The sequence below is a fragment of the Epinephelus lanceolatus genome, chromosome 6, assembly GCF_041903045.1.
Source record: "Epinephelus lanceolatus isolate andai-2023 chromosome 6, ASM4190304v1, whole genome shotgun sequence".
Classification (NCBI taxonomy): Eukaryota; Metazoa; Chordata; class Actinopteri; order Perciformes; family Serranidae; genus Epinephelus; species Epinephelus lanceolatus.
The window spans coordinates 44,413,527-44,437,254 of record NC_135739.1 but is presented as its reverse complement, the minus strand read 5'-3'; the positions used below and the strand labels follow the sequence as shown (position 1 = coordinate 44,437,254).

The following is a 23,728-nucleotide window of genomic DNA, read 5'->3' as shown; positions in this document are numbered from 1 at the left end:
TTTACATGCTACGTTCTTGGAAAGTCAAACCAGGAAGACATCAACCCTGCTCCAATGAGAAGTTATGTCTCGAAAATTACATCCCTAATTTGTCTGTTTTCTTTTACTAATGTCCAAAACTTAGAGGTATTCAATTTGCAGTTAGGCTATATAAAACTGAAAAATGCAGCAAATACTCTATATTTGTGAAGCTGGAATCAGAACATACTTAAAATTGTGGTTGGTTACTTTTATGTCAGTTAGGTAACTGATTGATCGACTAATTGCTCCAACAAGTTCAGACATATGAGAGAAAACAATTGATGCATTAAACAGAAATAGAGTCATGGAGCATTTATTCATGGACACTCATGAAAAATGAAATGGCTTTCTGCAACATTAATACTGCCCTAGGATCTGGACAGTGGTAGATGTTTTTTCTGAATATAACCTGACTGTTGCAAACAATCTTCAGTCGTCACACTCACATCACAGAAGTGACAAACATGGAAATAAAAATGGATGCAATATTTTTCTTATGTATCATAAGTAATCTTGGACCACCTATAAAATGCACTGAATTAATTGTATAAAGAATAATAATTTCATAGCAAATTCATTATAACTAAAAATTCTGCATGTCTCTTAGTGATAGGATTGTGATGACAAATTGAGGTTTGATATTCACATTTTTCAATATAATAGCTGCTACTGCTGACTGATTCCATAATATTGTACCCACACATGCTATAAATAATGCAGAGGATCACTTTCCTTGCTGTTATTTTTCTACAGAGAGCAACAAAGACAAACAGCAGAAAACCTAACTACTGAAAAGTGCATGCTGTGAACATTTTTATATTTAGATACAGACTGGATTGTGCTGAAGATGTACTGCAGATTTGGTATGGGACTTACTAAAATGAAAGGAAAATAGAAATCATGTTCCAAATGTAGGACTTTGACTCACAATTGAAAAAAATAGAGCTCTTTGTACTTCATTTCAGACACTTCATGTACTTCTGTTTGCACAGGTACACTTGCCTGGAGCCTTTCTACATATGTATTAATGGTAGGATCATGCAAATGACTGAGGAGATAAATGTTGTTGATTAAGCAATCAGCAAGATCTATGAGGCTTCACACAGTTTGAGAGAGGCAGGTTGTGCAGAAAATTTGTACAATATAAAAGAGCATTCTTTGTGGGGAATAAAAGGAAATTAAAATGAACTTTCATTTAAAAGAAATACAGTGACAGCAGGCATAGAATGAATGCAAAACAAAAACCTTGTTGGACAAAATTAAAAAAGAAAGTGCAGGGAGTTGCTGCTTTTCATTTGAACAACATCAAGGGTCTGCAGCCAAATGCCTCTAAAAGAGGCTTTATTCAGACACAGTGGCACTTTTTTAACTTCAGCATGCTAATATGTTAATAACATTCCTATTTGAATGGGAATGTTGTTAGTTTTGCAGGTATTCGGTTTAAAAGAAACAAACTGGATAAATTACAATTTGGATTATGGCACTACACTGTAAATCAGGGGTGATTCTAGGATCAGGGGTTTAGGGGTGCAGAGCACGCAGAGAGCTGCCCGGCCAGGCAACATAAATTTCACTGTTTTGTACATTTTAACGCAATTTCATTCCCACATTTGTGAAAGAAAAGCACAACACTTTTTGGGAAAGTCTGTGACTAAACCATCAAATCTGATAAAGGTTATTTAAATGCTGAGCCACAGCAAAAGAGGAATGGATTGGAATCATAAAAGAAACATATCGTAACCGTAATTTCTGGGGGAAGACAACTGGGGGGGCGCTGTATTTTTGTTGTTAAAATATTACGTTTCAACCAAGTACTGTATGGGTTTTGACACTTTTCTAGCTTGTTAAAAAGGACATACAGTAAACAAATAAATAAATAAATAAACATTTCTCAAATTTTAGGGGTGCTGGGATTCAATTTAGGGGCATAGGCACTGCCTTCATGTGTGTTCACGTGCTTTCGCTGGTCTCACACATGAGCACGGTCCACAGAGAGGCAGTCAGAGCTACAGGCTACAATGAGGCTAAAAAGTTCAAATGACATTTTTCCACACAACTTTTTATGTCGGGGCTTCAGGACACTTGGATCACTACGGATGAGTAATATGGAGATATTTTATGGTTTCAATTCTGTGCTCTTGGACGTTTTAATCTGGGTCGCCGTCAGCCATTAGGTGTGCAGTTGTGCTGCTACCCACTCCCCCTCTCTGTAAGTGTTGTGAGGACTCTAAAACTTCACCAGAGCCTCCCTCTGCATATGGATGAGTAGATAATGGCTGAGTTTTCATTTTTGGGTGCACTATCCCTTTAAGGAACTTGCTGCTTTGATGACCATTCAACTTTAGGCTATCTGGCAGACAACGGGTGAGTGAAAATGTGTCTTACCGTCTCACTGTAAGCAGGCATAGCCAGTGTTTGATTTGTTTGATTAGTGCGGCGTTTCTCAACCACATGACCAAAAAAAAAAAAAAAACAAGTACATGACGCGCATGTTTTTTTCCCCATCTGAATAATAACTGGTATATTTGTTTAGAAAAAATATCTGTTTCAAAGGCATTATTGGTGCCTATACGAATAACGTATTCATATTCGGGAACACCCCTAATAATTACTATGGATAGATACATCCTGTCAACCTGCATACATGGAGCAAACAAAGAAAGAGAGAGAGAAAGAAAAACTTTCCCAACGCTGAGATTGAAGTTATTTTAGGTGAAATGGGGTTGAGAAAAATATTTTATTTTCTTCTATTTGTACTGGTGTGACAGGGACAGGGAAATAAAAGACTTGGAAGGAGGTAACAGATGCCATTAACTCTGTGTCCTCTGTTGTAAGAACTGTCCTACAAAATGGTAGTACTACACACAAAATAACACAACAGCTATAGGAGGAGACTCCTCCCAGTCACAGCTGTCAGCTGCAGATGAGCTCATTGCTTACTTCATCGGAGTGACCTCTTTGTCATGTGAGACAGTGGCATGCCTCCACTGGACCGATTAACAGCAAACTCAGAGGGTACAGCGATGGCACAAGCAGAGATAGACCTCCATTGTTGAGGCAGCTACTAGGAGCTGTGATCAGAAATGTTGTTGGTGCCTGTTGAGGCAGCAACCTAAGAACCTGTTGGTGGACACCAGCTATGTGTGAGGCCATCAGGCTGAAGAAGGAAGCCTTTCGGGTCTGGCTGGCCCAGGGGTCACCTAAAGCAGCAGACACGTACTAATTGGCCAGAAGGGCTGCAGCTGTGGTGGTTGCCAAAGCAAAAACCTGGGTGTGGGAGGAGGCTATGGAGAAGGACTTTTGGGTGGCCTCAAGGAAGTTCTGGCAAACCGTTAGAGAAGGAGAACTACTGACCCAAAGTGGGGATATCGGTGAGTGGTGGAAGGAGCACTTTGAGGAACTCCTGAACCCAGCCGTCAAGTCCACAGTAGAGGCGGCAGGGTCTGAAGACTAAGAGGATCTCTCGCCCATATCCCTGGCAGAGGTTGCTGAGGGAGTCAGCGGCAAGGCGCCAGGTGTGGATGAGATTCACCCTGAGATGCTGAAGGCTCTGGACACTGTTGGGCTGTCTTGGCTGACCTGCCTTTTCAGTGTTGCATGGAGGTTGGGTACAGTGCTTGGGGAGTGGCAGACCAGGCTGGGGGTTCCCATTTTCAAAAAAAGGGACTGGAGGGTGTACTCCAACTATTGAGGTATCACAGTGCTTAGCGTCCTGTGAAAATTTTAGGGTGCTTGAAACAAAGTTCCGACCAATTGTCAAACCTCAGAGCAATGCAGATTCCGTCCTCGCTATGAAACATTGGACCAGCTCTTTAGCCTTGTGAGTCTGCTGGAGGGGTCATGGGAGTTTGCCCATCCAGACTACATGTGTTTTGTCGAGTTTGAGAAGGCTTCCACATCCCTCAGGGAGTCTTGTGGGAGGATACTGCAGGACTACGGGGTACAAGGCTCACTGCTACGAGTTATCCTGACCTGTATGACCAAGGTGAGAGTTATGTCCGCATACTCGGTGTAAAGTCAAACACGTTCTCGGTAAGTGTTGGCCTCTGCCAGTGTTGCCCCTTGTCATTAATCCTGTTTGTGACATTCATGGACAGTATCTCGAGGTGTAGCTGGGGGGAGGAAGGTGTCTGGTTTGGGGACCTCAGAATTACATGTCTGCAAGTGTCAAGCGGCGGGCATGAGAGTCAGCACCTCTAAATCTGAGGCCATAGTTCTCTGCCAGAAACCGGTGGATTGCCCCCTCCAGGTTGGGAGAGAGTTACTGCCTCAAGCGCGGGAGTTCAAGTATCTCGGGGTCTTGTTCACAAGTGAGGGTAGAATAGAGTGTGAGATGGATGGGCGGTTTGGTGCGGCTTCTGCAGTGATGCAAGCACTGCGCTGTACAGTTGTGGTGAAGAGGGACCTGAGCCGGAAGGCAAAGCTTTTGATTTACTAGTCCATCTACATCCCAACCCTCACCTATGGTCATGAGCTCTGGGTAGTGCCCGAAAGAATGAGATCGCGGATACAAGCGGCCGAAATGAGATTCCTCCATTGGGTGGCTGGGTGTCTTAGGGCATGCTGGGAAACTATATCCATTTAGCCCCAACACACCACAATATGTTAAGTGCACAGTGATAGAGTTGTGTATTGGCCTTCAACTAATTAGGCAAAATTGCCTTCATAAATTTTAGTAAAATTAACTCAAAACTAAAAAATTGTTGACTTAACATAAAAAAAAAAATAATAATTTGGTTGAGCTCACAGGGGTTTTTGTGTACAACATAAAGTTTTTATGTCATTTATACAATCCGCAGCATTTCTGTAGCCTTCCCATTAAAATTTTGTGTCATGGATGGATTGGGGTTTACAGTGTACAGCAAAGGTCAAGAGTTCACCAAAGTTACAATACACTAGGGGTGGGCAATATAACCCTAAAATTATATCACCATATTTCAAGGTATTTTTGCAATAACGATGTTCTTGACGACAAATTAATCAAAAAAATAAGTTATTTTTCATTTAGAAAATAGAATTGCAACTAAATAAGTGATGTAGTTTACATGACAGTTTACCTTAAAATATTCAGTAAAAAACAAACAAAAAACTATGCTCTGATAACTTTTGCACATTCACATATTTATAGTTCACCCTGTGGGCCCACCACCCGCAGGGATAGAAATCGGGGTGCATTGTGTGCCGGGCGGCAGGCAGGCGCGGGACCCCTGGCATGCCGATCTCTGGCGTCGCGGACTGGCTTTTGGTACGTGGAATGTCACCTCTCTGGTGGGGAAGGAGCCGGAGCTGGTGCGGGAGGTGGAGCAGTACGACTAGATATAGTTGGGCTCACCTCCACGCACAGCACTGGTTCTGGAACCAAACTCCTGGACAGACTTGGTAAACCCAAACATGTAGTGAGGGTGAACTGGGAACGTCTGGTGGAGTACCAGCTCAGTGGCCTAGTGGTAGAGTGTCCGCCCTGAGACCAGGAGGTCATACCAAAAACCATAAAAATGGGACCCACCTGCTTGGCACTCAGCATTAGGGGTTGGAATTGGGGGGTTAGATCACCACATGATTCCCGAGCACTGCACCGCTCACTGCTTCCTCAGGGGATGGGTCAAATGCGGAGAACAAATTTCACACACTCAGGTGTGTGTCAATCAGTGGAACTTTAATCTTAAACTCCCACCTCCGGGAGAATTTCTTGTGCATCCCGGGGGAGGTTGGGGACATGGAGTCTGAGTGGGCCATGTTCAGAGCCTCCATTGTGGAGGCTGAGATGCTGAAGGCTCTAGGCACTGTTGGGCTGTCTTGGCTGACACGTCTGTTCAGTGTCGCATGGAGGTCAGGTACGGTGCTTGCAGAGTGGCAGACCGGGGTGGTGGTCCCCATCTTCAAAAAAGGGAATCGGAGGGTGTGCTCCAACTATCGGGGTATCACACTGCTCAGCCTCCCGGGTAAAGTTTACCCCAGGGTGCTGGAAAGGAGGCACCAACAGATTGTCGAACCTCAGATTCAGGAGGAGCAATGCGGATTTCGTCCTGGTTGTGGAACAGTGGACCAGCTCTTTACCCTTGCAAGGCTGCTGGAGGGGGCGTGGGAGTTTGCCTATCCAGTCTACATGTGCTTTGTGGACCTGGAGAAGGCTTACGACCACGTCCCTCAGAGGGTCTTGTGGGGGTACTACCGGAGTATGGGGTTCCAGGCTCACTGCTACGAGCCATTCGGTCCCCATATGACCAAAGTGAGAGCTATGTCTGGATACACGGTGTGAAGTCAACCACGTTCTCAGTGGGTGTTGGCCTCCGCCAAGGTTGTCCCTTGTCACCAATCCTGTTTGTGATCTTCATGGACAGGATATTGAGGCACAGCTGGGAGTAGGAAGGGTTCCGGTTTTGGGACCTCAGAATTGCATCCCTGCTTTTCGCAGATGATGTGGTTCTATTGGCTCCATCACACCGTGACCTCCAGCATGCACTGGAGCGTTTTGCAGCCTAGTGTTAAGCAGCTGGGATGAGAGTCAGCACCTCCAAGTCTGAGGCCATGGTCCTCTGTCGGAATCCGGGTTGGGGTATCTTGGGGTCTTGTTCACGAGTGAGGGTAGAATGGTGCGTGAGATGGATCGGTGGGTCAGTGCAGCTTCTACAGTGATGCGGGCGCTTCGCTGGTCAGTCATGGTGAAGAGGGGGCTGAGCCAGAAAACAAAGCTTTCAATTTACTGGTCCATCTACATCCCAACCCTCACCTATGGTCATGAACTTTGGGTAGTGACCGAAAGAATGACATCGCGGATACAAGCGGTGGAAATGAGTGTCCTCTGTGGGGTGGCTGGGGTCAGCCTTAGAGATAGGGTGAGGAGCTCGGACGTCCGGAGGGAGATGGAGTAGAGCCGCTGCTTCTTCACGTTGAAAGGGGTCAGTTGAGGTGACTCTGGCATCTTATCAGGATGCCTCCTGGGCGCCTGCCGCTGGAGGTGTTCTGGGCAAACCCCACTGGTAGGAGGCCCTGGGGAAGACCCAGAACACGCTGGAGGGATTACATATCTAGTCTGGCCTGGGAACGCCTTGGGGTCCCTCAGGAGAAGCTGGAAAGCGTTGCTGGGGAGAGGGATGTCTGGGGTGCTTTGCTTGGCCTGCTGCCCCCGCAACCCAGCCCCGGATAAGCGGGCGAAAATAGATGGATGGATGGATATCTATAGTTTTTTGTTGAGCCATGACCATCACGTAGGATTACATTACCAAAGTTTTATGACTACATCACTTGACGACACCGACTCCTATGTGCGCATGGCAAGAGAGGAGCAGTAAGTCGCCAAATGAGTCAGAGAAGTCAGGGGCTGTTCATAAAACATTCAGAATGTCACAGTTTATTCCACACCACTGACGCTGCTCCTCTTTTGGTAGGTTGGTAGGTAGGTAGGTAGGTAGGTACTCTATTAATCATCGTAGGGAAATTTTCATGTCCAGTGGCTAAAGCACATAAAAGAGTACAAGGCACATATAAGACACATAAAAGACTACAAGAACGAGTAATATAAATACACATATAAATATAAAAGTCAAAATAGAATAAAATAAAATAAAATAAAAATAATCTACATGTAAACAGTGTCCACTATCAGAAAGTACAAAGTGCAAAAGTGCAGGAGGGTGTGCAGATGTAGAGCTATGTGCTCCCTCCCCCAACTGAGACGTTGAAGAGTCTGATGGTTGTCGGGATGAAGGATGAAGGGATGGGATGGGATGAACCACAGAAGTGTCAGTAATAACTTCCCTTTCAGCCATGCTTGTTGCTGCTTGTGATTTAATTAACACAAGCCATTTCAAGGTACAATCACAACAGCAGGTACAATCAACTCTCCGTCAGACCACCAACAAACAAACAACCTATGAAATTGACAGACTGCTGTTGCATCATTTCAAATTAGCAGACTCTGTGTACTCTAAATGGTTTAAGAATAGATTTCACTTTACTTTGGATGAGCCCCTGATTTCATTGGCAATTTTTTTAATTCTGGACAATTATTGTATCAGTCCACACATTAAGATATTGAATTATTAAGTATACAATCTGACATGCTGGTGGCATGATATAAAAAGTGAAGGGATCATTATAGCCATATGGATTTATCCTTTGGGGACCATTCTATTACAAGAGAACAAAAGTGTCAACCTTATGGCGGCACTAAAAGAAAAGTCTTCGGAACACCAAAGTCAGTAGTCAGAGTCAAGGAAAACAATCCAATAGTTTCAGTTTGGATCAACACTGCCATCCGAGGTCACATCAAATAAAATAAATAAATGAGTACATCATTTGACCATTTCTCAGTGAGAATAAGAAGGTCATCTGTGGTCAATAACCATTAGCTGCACTGTGGTGACTATACTCCTCTTTATACCAGCACACATTTGAATAACAGGAATTTGTTTAATGGCTGCTTTAATTGCAAACATTTCTACTATTAAAGATTATGAGCATTTTATCAGTGCATCTGTTTCTCAGACTTGCAATGCATTCTTAGTAAATGAGTTGTGATGTCATTAATGGTGAATGCATTTAGATTTCTCATCTGAGCTTTATGAACTGCACTTGTTGAGCTCTCCTTTGCTCACAGACTGCATCTAGAGGGCAGCCAGTTGCTGATTGCATAACATGCCGATGCCTCAGTAAATCAGACGCTAATTCCGTACAGATTATGAGTGCAAATTGATTAAAATGCGCAGTGGAAATCAGTGGCACACTCTGTGTGTTCTCTAACAACAACAACAACAACAACAACAATGGATAAAAGCTGGACTTCATCACCTTACAGTTCATAGTCTGCTTTTTATTCATTCCCCTGCTCCATTTTTGTTTTTGTTCGTTTTCACACACAAACACATAAAACATGTTTAGAGGTAAACATATAAGTAATATACATATATTTACTATTTTGTTCACTAATTTAATGACCTGTTTTGCTGTTGACAGTATCATTTGTATAATCACTTGTAAATTTTGTTCACTGCCTTTTAGTTGTCATTGTGCTTTGGCAACACGTTAAATGTCATGCCAGTAAAGCCTGATGAATAGGACTGAATTGAGTTGAACTGAATTGAATTTCGAGAGAGATACTAACCTTTTAGAAACCGTGCATGTGTGTGTATGTGTGTTCAAAACAACAAACAACCTTAATGTGGATTTCAGAGATAAAACTTTAAAAAGGTCTAGAACTACAACTATTGTGAATTGTGGCTGTTACTTGAAAAGTTTTGCTTAGTTCATCTAACTGTGTCGTGTTCAGCAAGAGCCCCACATTGAAGTTAACAAGCAGATTTGTACAATACCAGTGGCAGATTGGATGATCACCTGTTTTTCAAGTGTTTACCAAAATGGATAATAGTGGCATGTTGACTCAGGGACTCTCTCTCTCTCTCTCTCTCTCTCTCTCTCTCTCTCTCTCTCGTGTGCGTGTGTGTGTGTGTGTGTGTGTGTGTGTGTGTGTGTGTGCCCCTTCAGTGCTGTGTGGAAGCCAAACACACAGCTTCTCCAGTAATCAAGCCCCCCTCTGTTTGAGTGCAGACAACAGCCACCATAATTAACCGAACTGTTTCATAACACTGCCAACATATAAAAACCTCATATGCCCCCAAATAAAATGCATTAGAGAACAATGAATAAAGATATTTCAAATGAGCCTTAAAGGCATAGTTCAGCATTTTTGGAGAATGAGACAATTTGCCTACTGTCCATGAGTGAGATGACAAGATGAAAAGATAAATATCAGGCTCAAGTCTGAGCATTGAGATTGGAGCTGGATTCAGGACTTGATCAACCTAGCTTAGCATAAATACATAATGTAAATAAGACATATATTGATGTATATTTTGTGTGAATGGAATGCTAAATCTGTGCATCAATTAATTGAAGGCACAGCTCGTTAAGGTGTGCACAGATAATTAAAATATTTTGGAATATTTGGAGGAGCATTTAGTCAAGTTGCAGTCATCGCAATGCTAACCCTAACCCATTTGTCATCTATATCTACTGAATGAAGGCACAGATTAATAATTAGTGCGAGAAAAACAGAATAGTGTAACACCTGCCCTCTTCAGTGTGCTGCAGAGTGGCAATTAACCACTCAGAGCTGTGTATAAATTAGACGCTGTGCAAGTCATACTCAGTGTTAAAACTGTACTATTTTAAATTGCACCCTTAATACATCACTGAACTCACTGTAGACTGTTAAAAAACATTCACACATTTATGCATTAGCTTGGGTGAACACTTGATTCTGATTGGCTGCAGGGTGTCTGTTACAAACTGATAATGGACATCTTCTAAGTAGTCCCAGTAAAACTGTCTGTTTACCGTTTTTAATTAATGGACTGGCTACATAACAGTATCAGCCTGCATCTAATATGAGTAACCATGGCAACAAGGTCACAGTCAAAGCCTCTTTTACAATTTATATCCAACAGTGAGTGTGGTCCTTTGGTGCCTCATCCTCTGAACACCACAGGAGTGACACTTTAACACATGCTGCAGGTAGGCTACTGCACTGCTCCTCTGAACTTAAGCAATCATCTAACATTCCATACACTATTCAATTTGCTACTTCTGACTGCGGCCAACAGTAACGTTACACATGGCGTATTGTTTGGTCTTAAAAATCCTGATATTGATGTTGGTACAATGACATGGCTGGATAGCTGGTCTTGTTGTTAAACATGCTGTCTAGTTATGTTTACTGTGTGTCAACTGCATGCAACGTAATTGACTTTGGATCTTTTTTCATTTACTGCAAAGATTGACTCTTGGGGGTGAGAAGTGTCCATCATTTCACACACAACTTTTGGAACGTTTTGAGTGCACCAGTAGGATACTGCATTTTCAAGGACTATGTGGTGTGAATGTACTTACCACATACCGTAAACTAGTGTTTAGTACAGAAGTATGTGATTTGAGACACACTGTATGCTTTTGCATACTTAAGTCTTTAAAATATTTCTCATAACATCTGCCACTCACTCCTTGTATGCATGCTCACTCATTATTTCTTTCTGTCTTTATCAGGGGCTGTCAACTGAGACATCAGACATCTAACAAGGCAGTGTTATCTGACTGTCTGACTATCTGACATGCTGACGTATTGCGGTAAGCGAGTTGTGTCATTTCTGGTGTTTCTGTGACAGCGTCTCTGCACTGCTACTCTACTTCAAGTCTTAACCCACACTGGTTCTGTTTAAGCACTTACAGCTCTCCTCCTTTCTACGACTTTCTCGCTAATCTCTTAGCCGTTGTTTGCACGTTACTAGCCTCGGTAGCTACATTAGCTTTACAGTTAGCGATGGCTTCTCCCTCTGCTCTTTCTTGCTCGGTGTGCCAAATGTTCAGTTATGCCTCTGCCTCCTTTAGCGACAGTGGTAATTGTAATAAGTGTAGCTTATTTGCTGCGTTGGAGGCGAGGCTTAGTGAATTAGAAGCGCGGCTCCACACCATGGAAAACCATTCAGTAGCTGCGGTAGTTACCCAGCCCCCTGTAGCCGGTGCGGAGCCACATAGCATAGCCTTAGCCTCTGCTAGCTGTCCTCCGGTAACTCCCATTCAGCCGGGAGGTTGAGTTACGGTTCGCCAGAAGCACAGCTCCAAGCCGAAGCCCACGGCTCACCACCAGCCTGTTCACGTTTCCAACCGCTTTTCCCCACTCAGCAACACACCCGCTGAGGATAAAACTCTGGTTATTGGCAGCTCTATTCTGAGGAACGTGAAGTTAGCAACACCAGCGGCCATAGTCAAATGTATCCCTGGGGCCAGAGTGGGCGACATTGAATCAAATTTAAAACTGCTGGCTAAAGCTAAACGTAGATTCAGTAAGATTGTTATTCATGTCGGCGGCAATGACACCCGGTTACGCCAATCAGAGGTCACTAAAATTAATATTGCCTCGGTGTGTGAATATGCAAAAACGATGTCAGACTCCGTAGTTTTCTCTGGACCCCTCCCAAATCTGACCAGTGATGACATGTTTAGCTGCATGTCATCATTTAATCACTGGCTGTCCAGGTGGTGTCCAGCAAACGATGTGGGTTTCGTTAATAATTGGCAAACTTTCTGGGGAAAACCTGGTCTTATTAGGAGAGACGGTATTCATCCCACTTTGGATGGAGCTGCTCTCATTTCTAGGAACCTGGCAAATTTTATTAGTAATTTAAATCCCTGACAACCCAGAGTTGAGATCAGGACTCGGAGACGCAGTCCTGTACGCCTCTGAGCTTCTAGTTCAGTTACCCAGCCATAGTTTTCATGGTTTTATACAAACGGTGTCTGTCCCCCGACTACCTAAATTATTTAAATCTAAAATTAAACAAAGAGGAGTTGTGCATAACAACCTCATAAAAATTAAAACCTAACCCTAACCCTAACCAAACAGGAGAATTAAATGTGGACTGTTAAATATCAGGTCTCTATCGTCTAAAGCAGTGTTAGTAAACGAATTAATATCAGATAATCATATTGATTTACTCAGTCTCACTGAAACCTGGCTGTGTCAAGATGAATATGTTAGTCTCAATGAATCCACTCCTCCCAGTCATAATAATACCCACATTCCTCGAGGCAGCGGCCGAGGAGGGGGAGTTGCAGCCATTTTTAACTCTAGTGTGTTAATCAGCCCTAAACCTAAACTAGATTATAATTCATTTGAAAGCCTTGTTCTTAGTCTTTTATATCCGACCTGGAAAACCTTGCAGCCACTTTTATTTGTTAGAGTGTACCGTGCTCCTGGCCCGTATTCTGAATTTGTATCTGAATTCTCAGAGTTTTTATCCAGATTAGTTCTTAAATCAGATAAAGTTATTATTGTAGGCGATTTTAACATTCATGTCGACGTTGATAATGACTCCCTGGCTACCGCGTTTATCTCATTATTAGACTCCATTGGCTTCAGTCAGGGTGTACATGAACCCACTCACTGTTTTAACCATACCCTCAATCTAGTTCTGACGTATGGAATTGAAATTGATAACCTAACAGTCTTTCCACAGAATCCCTCTCTATCAGATCATTATTTGATTACTTTTGATTTCTTTTTAGTCGATTACACGCCACTCAGCAACAGTTACTATACTAGATGATTATCAGATAGTGCTGTCGCAAAATTTAAGTAAATGATTACTCCGTTGTTAAATTCAATACCAAGTCCTTCAGTAACAGAGGTTTCCCATACCGACTTTAACCTCTCCCAAATTGATCATCTTGTCGATAGCGCCATAGGCTCGCTGCGAACAACACTCGACTCTGTAGCTCCTCTTAAAAAGAAGTTAACAAAGCAAAGAAAGTTCGCTCCTTGGTATAACTCTCAATCCCGTAGGTTAAAACAAATATCGTGAAAGTTTGAAAGGAATTGGCAATTAACCAAACTGGAAGAATCTCGTTTAATCTGGGCAGACAGTCTCAAAACTTATAAGAGGGGCCTCCGCAATGCCAGAGCAAACTATTACTCAGCATTAATAGAAGACAATAAGAACAACCCCAGGTTTCTTTTCAGCACTGTAGCCAGGCTGACTGAGAGTCAAAGTTCCATTGAGCCTTGTATTCCTTTAGCCCTTAGCAGTAATGATTTTATGAGCTTTTTTAATGACAAAATTCTAACTATTAGAGGCAAAATTCATGACCTCCTGCCCTCAAACAGAATCAATCTGCCCTCAAATACAGCTGTAAGACCTAATATATATTTAGATTGCTTCTCCCCAATTTCTCTTCAATAATTGATCGCAGTGATTTCTTCATCTAAATCATCAACGTGTCTCTTAGACCCCATCCCAACTAGGCTACTTAAGGAGGTCTTACCTTTAGTTAACACTCATATATTAGATATGATCAATATATCTTTATTAACAGGCTATGTACCACAGTCTTTTAAGGTAGCTGTAATTAAACCTCTACTAAAAAAGCCCACCCTGGATCCAGAGGTGTTAGCCAACTATAGACCAATATCTAATCTTCCCTTTATGTCAAAGATCCTTGAGAAAGTAGTCGTAGACCAGCTGTGTGATTTTCTCCATGATAATAATTTATTTGAGGAATTTCAGTCAGGATTTAGAGTGCATCATAGCACTGAGACAGCACTAGTTAAAATTACAAATGACCTTCTGATTGCTTCAGACAAAGGACTCGTCTCTGTACTTGTTTGATTAGATCTTAGGGCGGCGTTTGACACTATTGACCATCAAATTCTACTGCAGAGACTGGATCACTTAATTGGCCTAAAAGGTTCTGCACTAAGCTGGTTTAAATCTTATTTATCTGATCGTTTTCAATTTGTTGACGTTCATAATGAATCATCCTTACATAATAAAGTTTGTTTTGGAGTTCCGCAAGGTTCTGTGCTCGGACCAATCCTATTTATTCTATATATGCTTCCTTTAGGCAACATCATTAGAAATCACTCTATAAATTTCCATTGTTATGCGGATGATACACAGTTGTATTTATCGATGAAGCCAGAAGAAAGTAATCAATTAACTAAACTCCATAACTGCCTTAAAGACATAAAAACCTGGATGAGCACCGATTTCCTGATGTTAAATTCAGACAAAACTGAAGTTATTGTTCTTGGCCCCAAACAACTCAGAGACTCTTTATCTGATGACATAGTTTCTCTAGATGGCATTGCTCTGGCCTCTACCACTACCGTAAGAAACCTCGGAGTAACATTTGATCAAGATTTGTCTTTTAATTCTCATTTAAAACAAACCTCATGCACTGCATTTTTTCATCTGCGTAATATTGCGGAAATTAGGCCTATCCTGACCCGAAAAGATGCAGAAAAATTGGTCCACGCTTTTGTTACCTCAAGGCTGGATTACTGTAACTCTCTATTATCAGGTAGCTTTAGTAAGTCCTTAAAAACTCTCCAGCTAATTCAGAATGCAGCAGCACGTGTCCTAACAGGAGCTAAGAAATGAGATCATATTTCTCCTGTTTTAGCTTCTCTGCACTGGCTCCCTGTAAAATCCAGAATTGAATTTAAAATCCTACTGTTAACTTATAAAGCTCTAAATGGTCAAGCTCCATCATATCTTAGAGAGCTCATAGTGCCATATTATCCCACCAGAACACTGCGCTCTGAGAACGCAGGGTTACTTGTGGTCCCTAAAGTCTCCAAAAGTAGATCAGGAGCCAGAGCCTTCAGCTATCAGGCTCCTCTCCTGTGGAATCATCTTCCTGTTACGGTCCGGGAGGCAGACACCGTCTCCACATTTAAGACTAGACTTAAGACTTTCCTCTTTGATAAAGCTTATAGTTAGGGCCGGCTCAGGCTTGCCCTGTACCAGCCCCTAGTTAGGCTGACTTAGGCCTAGTCTGCCGGAGGACCCCCCTATAATACACCGGGCACCTTCTCTCCTTCTCTCTCTCTCTCTCGTATCCTATTACTGCATCTTGCTAACTCGGCCATTCTGGATGTCACTAACTCGGCTTCTTCTCCGGAACCTTTGTGCTCCACTGTCTCTCAGGTTAACTCATACCGCAGCAGTGCCTGGATAGCGTGACGTGTGTGGTTGTGCTGCTGCCGTGGTCCTGCCAGATGCCTCCTGCTGCTGCTGCTGCTGCCATCATTAGTTATTAGTCATACTTCTACTGTTATTATACACATATGATTATTGTCACACATGTATACTGCCAGATATTAATATATACTTTCAACATATTGTACCACAGTAGCCAGAACTATAACGATAATATTATTACTTTCATTAATGTTGTTGTAAGCTACTGTCATTACCATCTGTCCTGCATCTCTCTCTCTCTCTCTCTCTCTCTCTCTCTCTCTCTCTCTCTCTCTCTTTCTGTCTCATTGTGTCATACGGATTACTGTTTTACTGTTAATTTATTATGCTGATCTGTTCTGTACGACATCTATTGCATGTCTGTCCGTCCTGGAAGAGGGATCCCTCCTCAGTTGCTCTTCCTGAGGTTTCTACCGTTTTTTTTCCCCGTTAAAGGGTTTTTTTGGGGGGAGTTTTTCCTTATCCGCTGTGAGGGTCCAAAGGACAGAGGGATGTTGTATGCTGTAAAGCCCTGTGAGGCAAATTGTGATTTGTGATACTGGGCTTTATAAATAAAATTGATTGATTGATTGATTGATTGATTGAAAATTACATACAGTCTACACCCACATGTCAACACTGGCTGCATATATATACACAGAGACAGCACATACAGAGCTCTTAACACTAAGCTGCATGACACAAAGAAGGAAGAAGTGCACAGACTTCAAATCAAACTGAGTCAAATGGAATTGATTCAGCTCAGCAGGCAGTCTGTGTGTCAGCCATGACTCAATGTGCTTGCTCTCTTTTCAGTACGACTCACAATCTGACTGGTGGCTGAGAGAGAGAGGGAGAGAGTGCTCTGTCTTCATAACTGATGTAGTAAATAAAAGGTGGGTAAACTATGACCTTCAGTCACCGTGAGGCAATGCACCAATATAAACATACATCAACTCTACTTTCATTTTCTCTAGTAAGGACTATTTATTGTTGCTTTCTATGAATTCATCTCCTAAATGTTAAAGTCACCCTGAAAAGCAGACTTTGACTGAGCACAGATGGCTTTACCTCCCACTATATCCCTGGTGTTTTGATGTATGAAAATATTTTAAGGGTGGAAAGCATCACAATAGTGCATTAGCAGTAGCATTACCCAACCACAGAGCAAGAAAAGGTCACGTAAACTGAGATTAAAAGAGCTGTGGGATTTAAGCATTCACTGCAATATGCTGTGAACCTGAGGTGACTGCTCATGGTCATAAACAGTGCAAAAATCACCATGTTTCTGCTTTTGTTTCTAAAATGAGTGTGTTATCTTGACAATATAACACATTTCCCACTCAGAGCTGCCACGGCAGCCAAGCTGGAATTGGCAACCTTCAAGTCACAATCTCCTGTTTCTAACTGCTGGGCTGCTATCCATGCTGTTTTATGCTAATGTGCTTATGATACTGATGAAAATACTTAGTATAATAACTGTCCGAGGAGAAGCGTTGATGGGTTTTTCACTTGGAGAATTCAAGTCTTGATCAGAATACTTAGCGCAGGCTGAAGTTTATACACCATGAAAGTTAATAAAGTAGAAGAAGTAGTAGAAAGTAGAACTTTGATACTTGCTAGCGCGTACAATATTAAAAGTCTTTATAAACTGCAACAATGGCTGTCAGTGGTAACGTGTTAATCGCAATGTGATTAAGGTCCAAACATAATGCACAATTTTTTTTTTTATCACATTAATTGTGTGCTGCTATTTTGTCACTGCAACGCACCCTTAAGCCTGGTATACGCTGTGCAATTTGGGCTTTCCCAGACGAAAGATAGAAACATGGTGATATTTTTGACACTTTAATTTTCTTCTGCTCCACACACTTAGCATAGTATGCAAAAGGAATTTAAATCTATGAATCGAATATCTCATTCAATTAAAGACAACAAATTCTGTGCTAAATTGTCGGTGAAGATTCTCAGTCATCCAGGTCATGGTAATTGTAAGTACTATATCGTAGGCAACTGGCCTTGCTTGCGTTTCTTGAAGATGTTCTGCCTCTCATCCAAGAAGCTTCTTCAGTTCTAAATGACTGGTACCAAGTTGCAGGCTACAAACCATGTGTGGGTGGGAACCCTTGCAGAGTCACAGGGATCACATGATCTCTTAGTTTCAGAGTCGCTAAGGTCACAATGTGAGTCGTTGACCCACCTGGCCACCATGTGAGTCGTTAGGCTCAGGTGGGACCAGAGGTGAATGGGTGTAAAGTCGTCTGGGGAAGGATCCCAAGACTGCATTGTAGGGGGAGGATAAGTAGTGTCGTAAGCCACCCCCTCTGTTTAACGATGGTCGTTCCAGCTTGACGTAGATGGCTTCTTTCACTCCTCTTTCAAACCACCAATCTGTGCTAAATTACTCCTCACGATACGGTATGATTCGATACAATACAATACCAGTCAGTGCCCGATAAGATGCTATGTGATAAAATAAGGTAAGATATGATACGATATGAGTCAAGAGGATAGGATACAACTTCATCATCAGTTTATATTAAAATTCATTTTGCATCCTCAGACAGCATAAAAACACACCAAACAGCAATGACCATAGCGCACATCGCCTTAGATTCAGATCTTAATTAGCAGCATGCTGATTTTAGGTTAGTGACAGGATAGACTGGTGTATTAAACAATTATCTAGCCTGTTGGGTTTAAATGGAGGGTCTCTGAATCACAACTGGGGGTGCAGAAGTTAGCATTCTTTGTTTATACCATGCGAGGGGTCAGAAGAGATGCTGTTAGTAAGTCTGAGCATGCTCATTTTGTGGGCTGCCTGAAAGAAGTGTGCTACAGGATGGCCAGTAATCTTAGCCAAAATATGGAGTTGATTGTATAATTTAGTTTTAAATTTCACAGTTAGGTAGCTGAGCCAGGCTGTATAGTACAGAATGATTCTCCGAATCACTAATTTCAAAAACAGAGAGATACTCTGGCTACTGGCTCCAAAATATCTAAGTTTGCAAAGAAAGTTTGTATCTTCAGTATCTTCTGACAAATATACTCTATGTGAGCAATAAATGATAGGCTGGCATCTATTATGACTTGTTTAATTTCTATGCTGTGAATTTTCACAGAAGACAGCTGACAGTGAGGAGAAAGGCCAAAAACAATTTTCCTCTATCTTGTAGGTATTAATAATAAGAGCATATTTATCGCACCTATCAATTAGCCAGTCTCAGTACAGTCTGGGTTCATCACTGTCAGTCAACAGAGATGGTAAAGTAGAATCATCAGAATATTTCAAAATAATCTGGGCACACTAGGTGCTAAAGTATCATCTGCCTTTAGTAGTGTTTTATCTGCTGTCTGATGTTTTTTGTGAAACAAAATAAATCAAAAATAGCACTGACAGTTTGCAATGAAGCCTGATTGAGGCTGCGCTGGATACAATGCAGTTTAAATCTTTTATAACTAGACAACACACACGTATTATCCAATTAACTTCTTTGTAGCCTACTAACATGCTACATTGCTAAAACTGGTTTCTGCAAACAGAGAGTAGAGAGAAGCGGACACGCGCGCACACACGCACACACACACACACAGAAAGGGGGAGAGAGAGAGAGAGAGAGAGAGAGAGAGAGAGAGAGAGAGAGAGGGGGGAGAGGGGGGTTGTGTTCAACCCCACGGACAGCGCCGCAGTGCACTTGACTCCTTGTGTGCGCCTGTGTCATGCCAAAACACCTGTGGGCTCGTGCAGACGCGTGGGCGTGTGTCCGCGGATGATACAGACAAACAGAAAGACTTCATATGTAGGCTAGTGCAAATCGACAGGCAGCATGGAGTCACAAACTTTTTGATGCAGATAGACTACAGCCTCTCAGACTTAGACACACACAGACACACACACACACACACACACAAATGATCCTAAAAACGGGAAACCCAAAACATTCTGCCTACCTGTGAATAAATGTTCCTCCAGAGTCCACACATCAGCGAAGAACAATTAAACAATTCCCATGTTGCAGCTGTGTACCATGGCAAATCCACGATTCCGTAATAGACAACAAGGGGAAGACTGAGGATGAAAACAGAGAGAAGAAGCAGAGGTGGTTTCTGTATAATTCCCTTCGACAGCAGCCGTTACTCTCCGCCGAACAATCCCATTCACGTTCTTCTCTTCTGTCGTTCAACTCAGGATAGTTCAGGGGGAAGAGACCAATGTCATGCCGGGCTGGGAAAACCTCTTGTCCGTCCTCTCCTTAAAGTTTGAACATCGATCATCCCTCCAGCCTTCATGCACTGGTGGCTTTCGTGAGCGGACTGTCAAACAGGACCGGGAGATAAAAGCATGCGAGCGTTGCCGGTTTGCGCCCTGGCGGTACACCACGATGTCTGCAGGCTTTAATGTCCTGTAAACTCTGGGAGTCTTGACTAGCTGAATAATCCATTTTTAAATTTTTAATACACTTTGCCTTGGACTGGTTCCTTCACCGGAGAGACAGACGAGGGAAAGCTGGGCTACACTGACTCTATACTCAGAGCATCTCCCTGCACAAATATCTGCAATGTGTTAAAGGTCCTGTTTATTCTTCCAGAAAACATGGAAATGACAGTGCTCTCATCCAAATTAACTAAAGTGTAAATACAAACAAAATAAAAACAACAAAAAAGTTTTCATAAGAAAACTGTAAATATAAATTAATATCCAAACATTACGGATGCGCAGAGACATTATCTGCATCTGTATTTGTATCTGTTCAACCAGCAAAATTATTTGTATCTGTATTTGTATTAGGCTAAAACCGAAAGTGGGCGTGACTTATACCGCAAGTTGTGTTACATTGTATTTTCTAACTTTCATTGGCAATGCAATTTCTGAGCATTCAAAGCATCAAATTGATTAAATATTGGCATATTATAAATTCTGAAATATATTTACATATCCTCATACTTCACTTTTCAATAATAATTATAGCTGCTGTGCAGCAATGATTGGGGCCGGGCAATTTTAGGCAAAATTAGGCAATTCTGAGCAACACACACACTAAAACAAAGCATATCACAACATAGAAGTTACATCATATAATTATGGTATGCCCTTCAAATTGTGGATGAGTGTCTGAAGTGATCAGACTCATAATATACAAAGGAAAGAAAAAACTCAAGAACAAGAAAGTAAGAATAACATTTACTGCTAGAAATTATGAACAAACTGGTCTGATCTAGCTTAAAGCTAAACATTATCCATGGTGACAAAGATGAAAACATTTTTTAAAATGTAAAAGTAGCTACTGGATAGACTCTGCATATTGACTGATAGCTAAGCCAAATAAACAGGGAAAAGAGACAAGGGATAACAGGGGAAAGTGTTGATAAAGAGTATTTGTCTCTCCGCAAAACTGCCTGGATAACAGTAATTATTTTAACCTTGGTAGTCTCTAATCCACATAGCATGATGCCTGAACACAGGACTTTCACATTAGAATGTTCATTCTGCCTTAGCTGAGGCTTGAACTCCCAACTTCTGAGACTGAGGTCTATCTTCTATCTCACTGTAGTCTCGCCACCAGACAATCAGAGATCTCCGCCTTCTGATAGTCTGGGGACACTCCTTTCTAAAGTGCGTTTAACACACCGGCGAAAACGGCCGTCAACAAAGCAACGGCTCTTGCATTTTTGAAAAGGACACGCCTTATCGGAAATGTGCGCTCCCCCCTTTCTCGTCCGCAAGGAAACAAACACACAGAGAGCTTGAAAATGGATGCCGAGAGATTAAACTCCGTTTTATCAAACGTGCTCATCCGTGAAGAAAATATTTTTTCCAGCGGATGTCTTAGTTACAACATTATTGAGCTAACTGGAGTAGTTTCATGTCGTATCCGACAACGGGAGGCTTTTAACAGATGACGTCCTGATGTTAGCTTTGCTGCTGCTGTTAGCTGTCCCTGTCAGCTGCAGCCACTGATGCTTTCTAGACATCGTGATTTCCCCAAACTGAATCCCACACATAGCAACACAAAACTGCTTTGCTAGCTCAATCATGTTGCAATTAAGATATCTGCTGGAAAAAATATTTTTTTCACAGACCGTTTAATGAGTTATTACCTATTACAGACACCGCTAACGGCTAAGAAATAGTAATGTTTGTTCAGTCATTGTGTTCATAGACTTTACAAACATCGGATTAGTCTAAACGGTGATACAGTGATGTGAATAATGTGATCATATATATATGTATATACAGTACAGGCCAAAAGTTTGGACACACCTTCTCATTCAATGCGTTTTCTTTATTTTCATGACTATTTACATTGTAGATTCTCACTGAAGGCATCAAAACTATGAATGAACACATGTGGAGTTATGTACTTAACAAAAAAAGGTGAAATAACTGAAAACATGTTTTATATTCTAGTTTCTTCAAAATAGCCACCCTTTGCTCTGATTACTGCTTTGCACACTCTTGGCATTCTCTCCATGAGCTTCAAGAGGTAGTCACCTGAAATGGTTTCCACTTCACAGGTGTGCCTTATCAGGGTTAATTAGTGGAATTTCTTGCTTTATCAATGGGGTTGGGACCTTCAGTTGTGTTGTGCAGAAGTCAGGTTAATACACAGCCGACAGCCCTATTGGACAACTGTTAAAATTCATATTATGGCAAGAACCAATCAGCTAACTAAAGAAAAACGAGTGGCCATCATAACTTTAAGAAATGAAGGTCAGTCAGTCCGGAAAATTGCAAAAACTTTAAATGTGTCCCCAAGTGGAGTCGCAAAAACCATCAAGTGCTACAACGAAACTGGCACACATGAGGACCGACCCAGGAAAGGAAGACCAAGAGTCACCTCTGCTTCTGAGGATAAGTTCATCCGAGTCACCAGCCTCAGAAATGGCAAGTTAACAGCAGCTCAGATCAGAGACCAGATGAATGCCACACAGAGTTCTAGCAGCAGACCCATCTCTAGAACGACTGTTAAGAGGAGACTGCGCCAATCAGGCCTTCATGGTCAAATAGCTGCTAGGAAACCACTGCTAAGGAGAGGCAACAAGCAGAAGAAATTTGTTTGGGCCAAGAAACACAAGGAATGGACATTAGACCAGTGGAAATCTGTGCTTTGGTCTGATGAGTTCAAATTTGAGATCTTTGGTTCCAACCGCCGTGTCTTTGTGAGACGCAGAAAAGGTGAACGGATGGATTCCACATGCCTGGTTCCCACTGTGAAGCATGGAGGAGGAGGTGTGATGGTGTGGGGGTGTTTTGCTGGTGACACTGTTGGGGATTTATTCAAAATTGAAGGCACACTGAACCAGCATGGCTACCACAGCATCCTGCAGCGACATGCCATCCCATCCGGTTTGCGTTTAGTTGGACGATCATTTATTTTTCAACAGGACAATGACCCCAAACACACCTCCAGGCTGTGTAAGGGCTATTTGACCAAGAAGGAGAGTGATGGAGTGCTGCGGCAGATGACCTGGCTTCCACAGTCACCGGACCTGAACCCAATCGAGATGGTTTGGGGTGAGCTGGACCGCAGAGTGAAGGCAAAGGGGCCAACAAGTGCTAAACACCTCTGGGAACTCCTTCAAGACTGTTGGAAAACCATTTCAGGTGACTACCTCTTGAAGCTCATGGAGAGAATGCCAAGAGCGTGCAAAGCAGTAATCAGAGCAAAGGGTGGCTATTTTGAAGAAACTAGAATATAAAACATGTTTTCAGTTATTTCACCTTTTTTTGTTAAGTACATAACTCCACATGTGTTCATTCATAGTTTTGATGCCTTCAGTGAGAATCTACAATGTAAATAGTCGTGAAAATAAAGAAAACGCATTGAATGAGAAGGTGTGTCCAAACTTTTGGCCTGTACTGTATATATATATATATATATATAGCTAAAAGCTCTGCTGGTTTTCTACCTGGAAGTATTTGTAAACAACAAGGCGATTCCCTCTATAGTCTGGCCGGGCGGATGAGTCATGGCCTTGTAAAAGATCATGTTTGTTTCTTTTAGTTGGCGAGAATGTGTCGCCGCAAACGCAACAAACATCCACTAACTCTGACGGCGTATACTGCCAGCGTGGCTGAGCCATTTTGTACCGCTACACGTTTCTAGTGGGACTATGTTTACAAGCACAAGAGTTCAGCAAGCCACCGAAGGACTGCCCTGCAGATTTACTATTCGTTCTGCAACGTAGGG

General features: G+C 42.2%; 1 long non-coding RNA gene across 1 annotated transcript in view; it reads right to left on the bottom strand.

Moving 5' to 3' along the window:
- LOC144463766 (uncharacterized) overlaps positions 1–19,887 on the bottom strand; it is a 108,592-nt gene extending 88,705 nt beyond the window's left edge. Inside the window, exon 1 of the long non-coding RNA XR_013491770.1 lies at positions 19,488–19,887. This is a non-coding gene — a long non-coding RNA (uncharacterized LOC144463766). The remainder of the gene's footprint in view (positions 1–19,487) is intronic.
- Between the last annotated feature and the right edge of the window lie 3,841 nt (positions 19,888–23,728).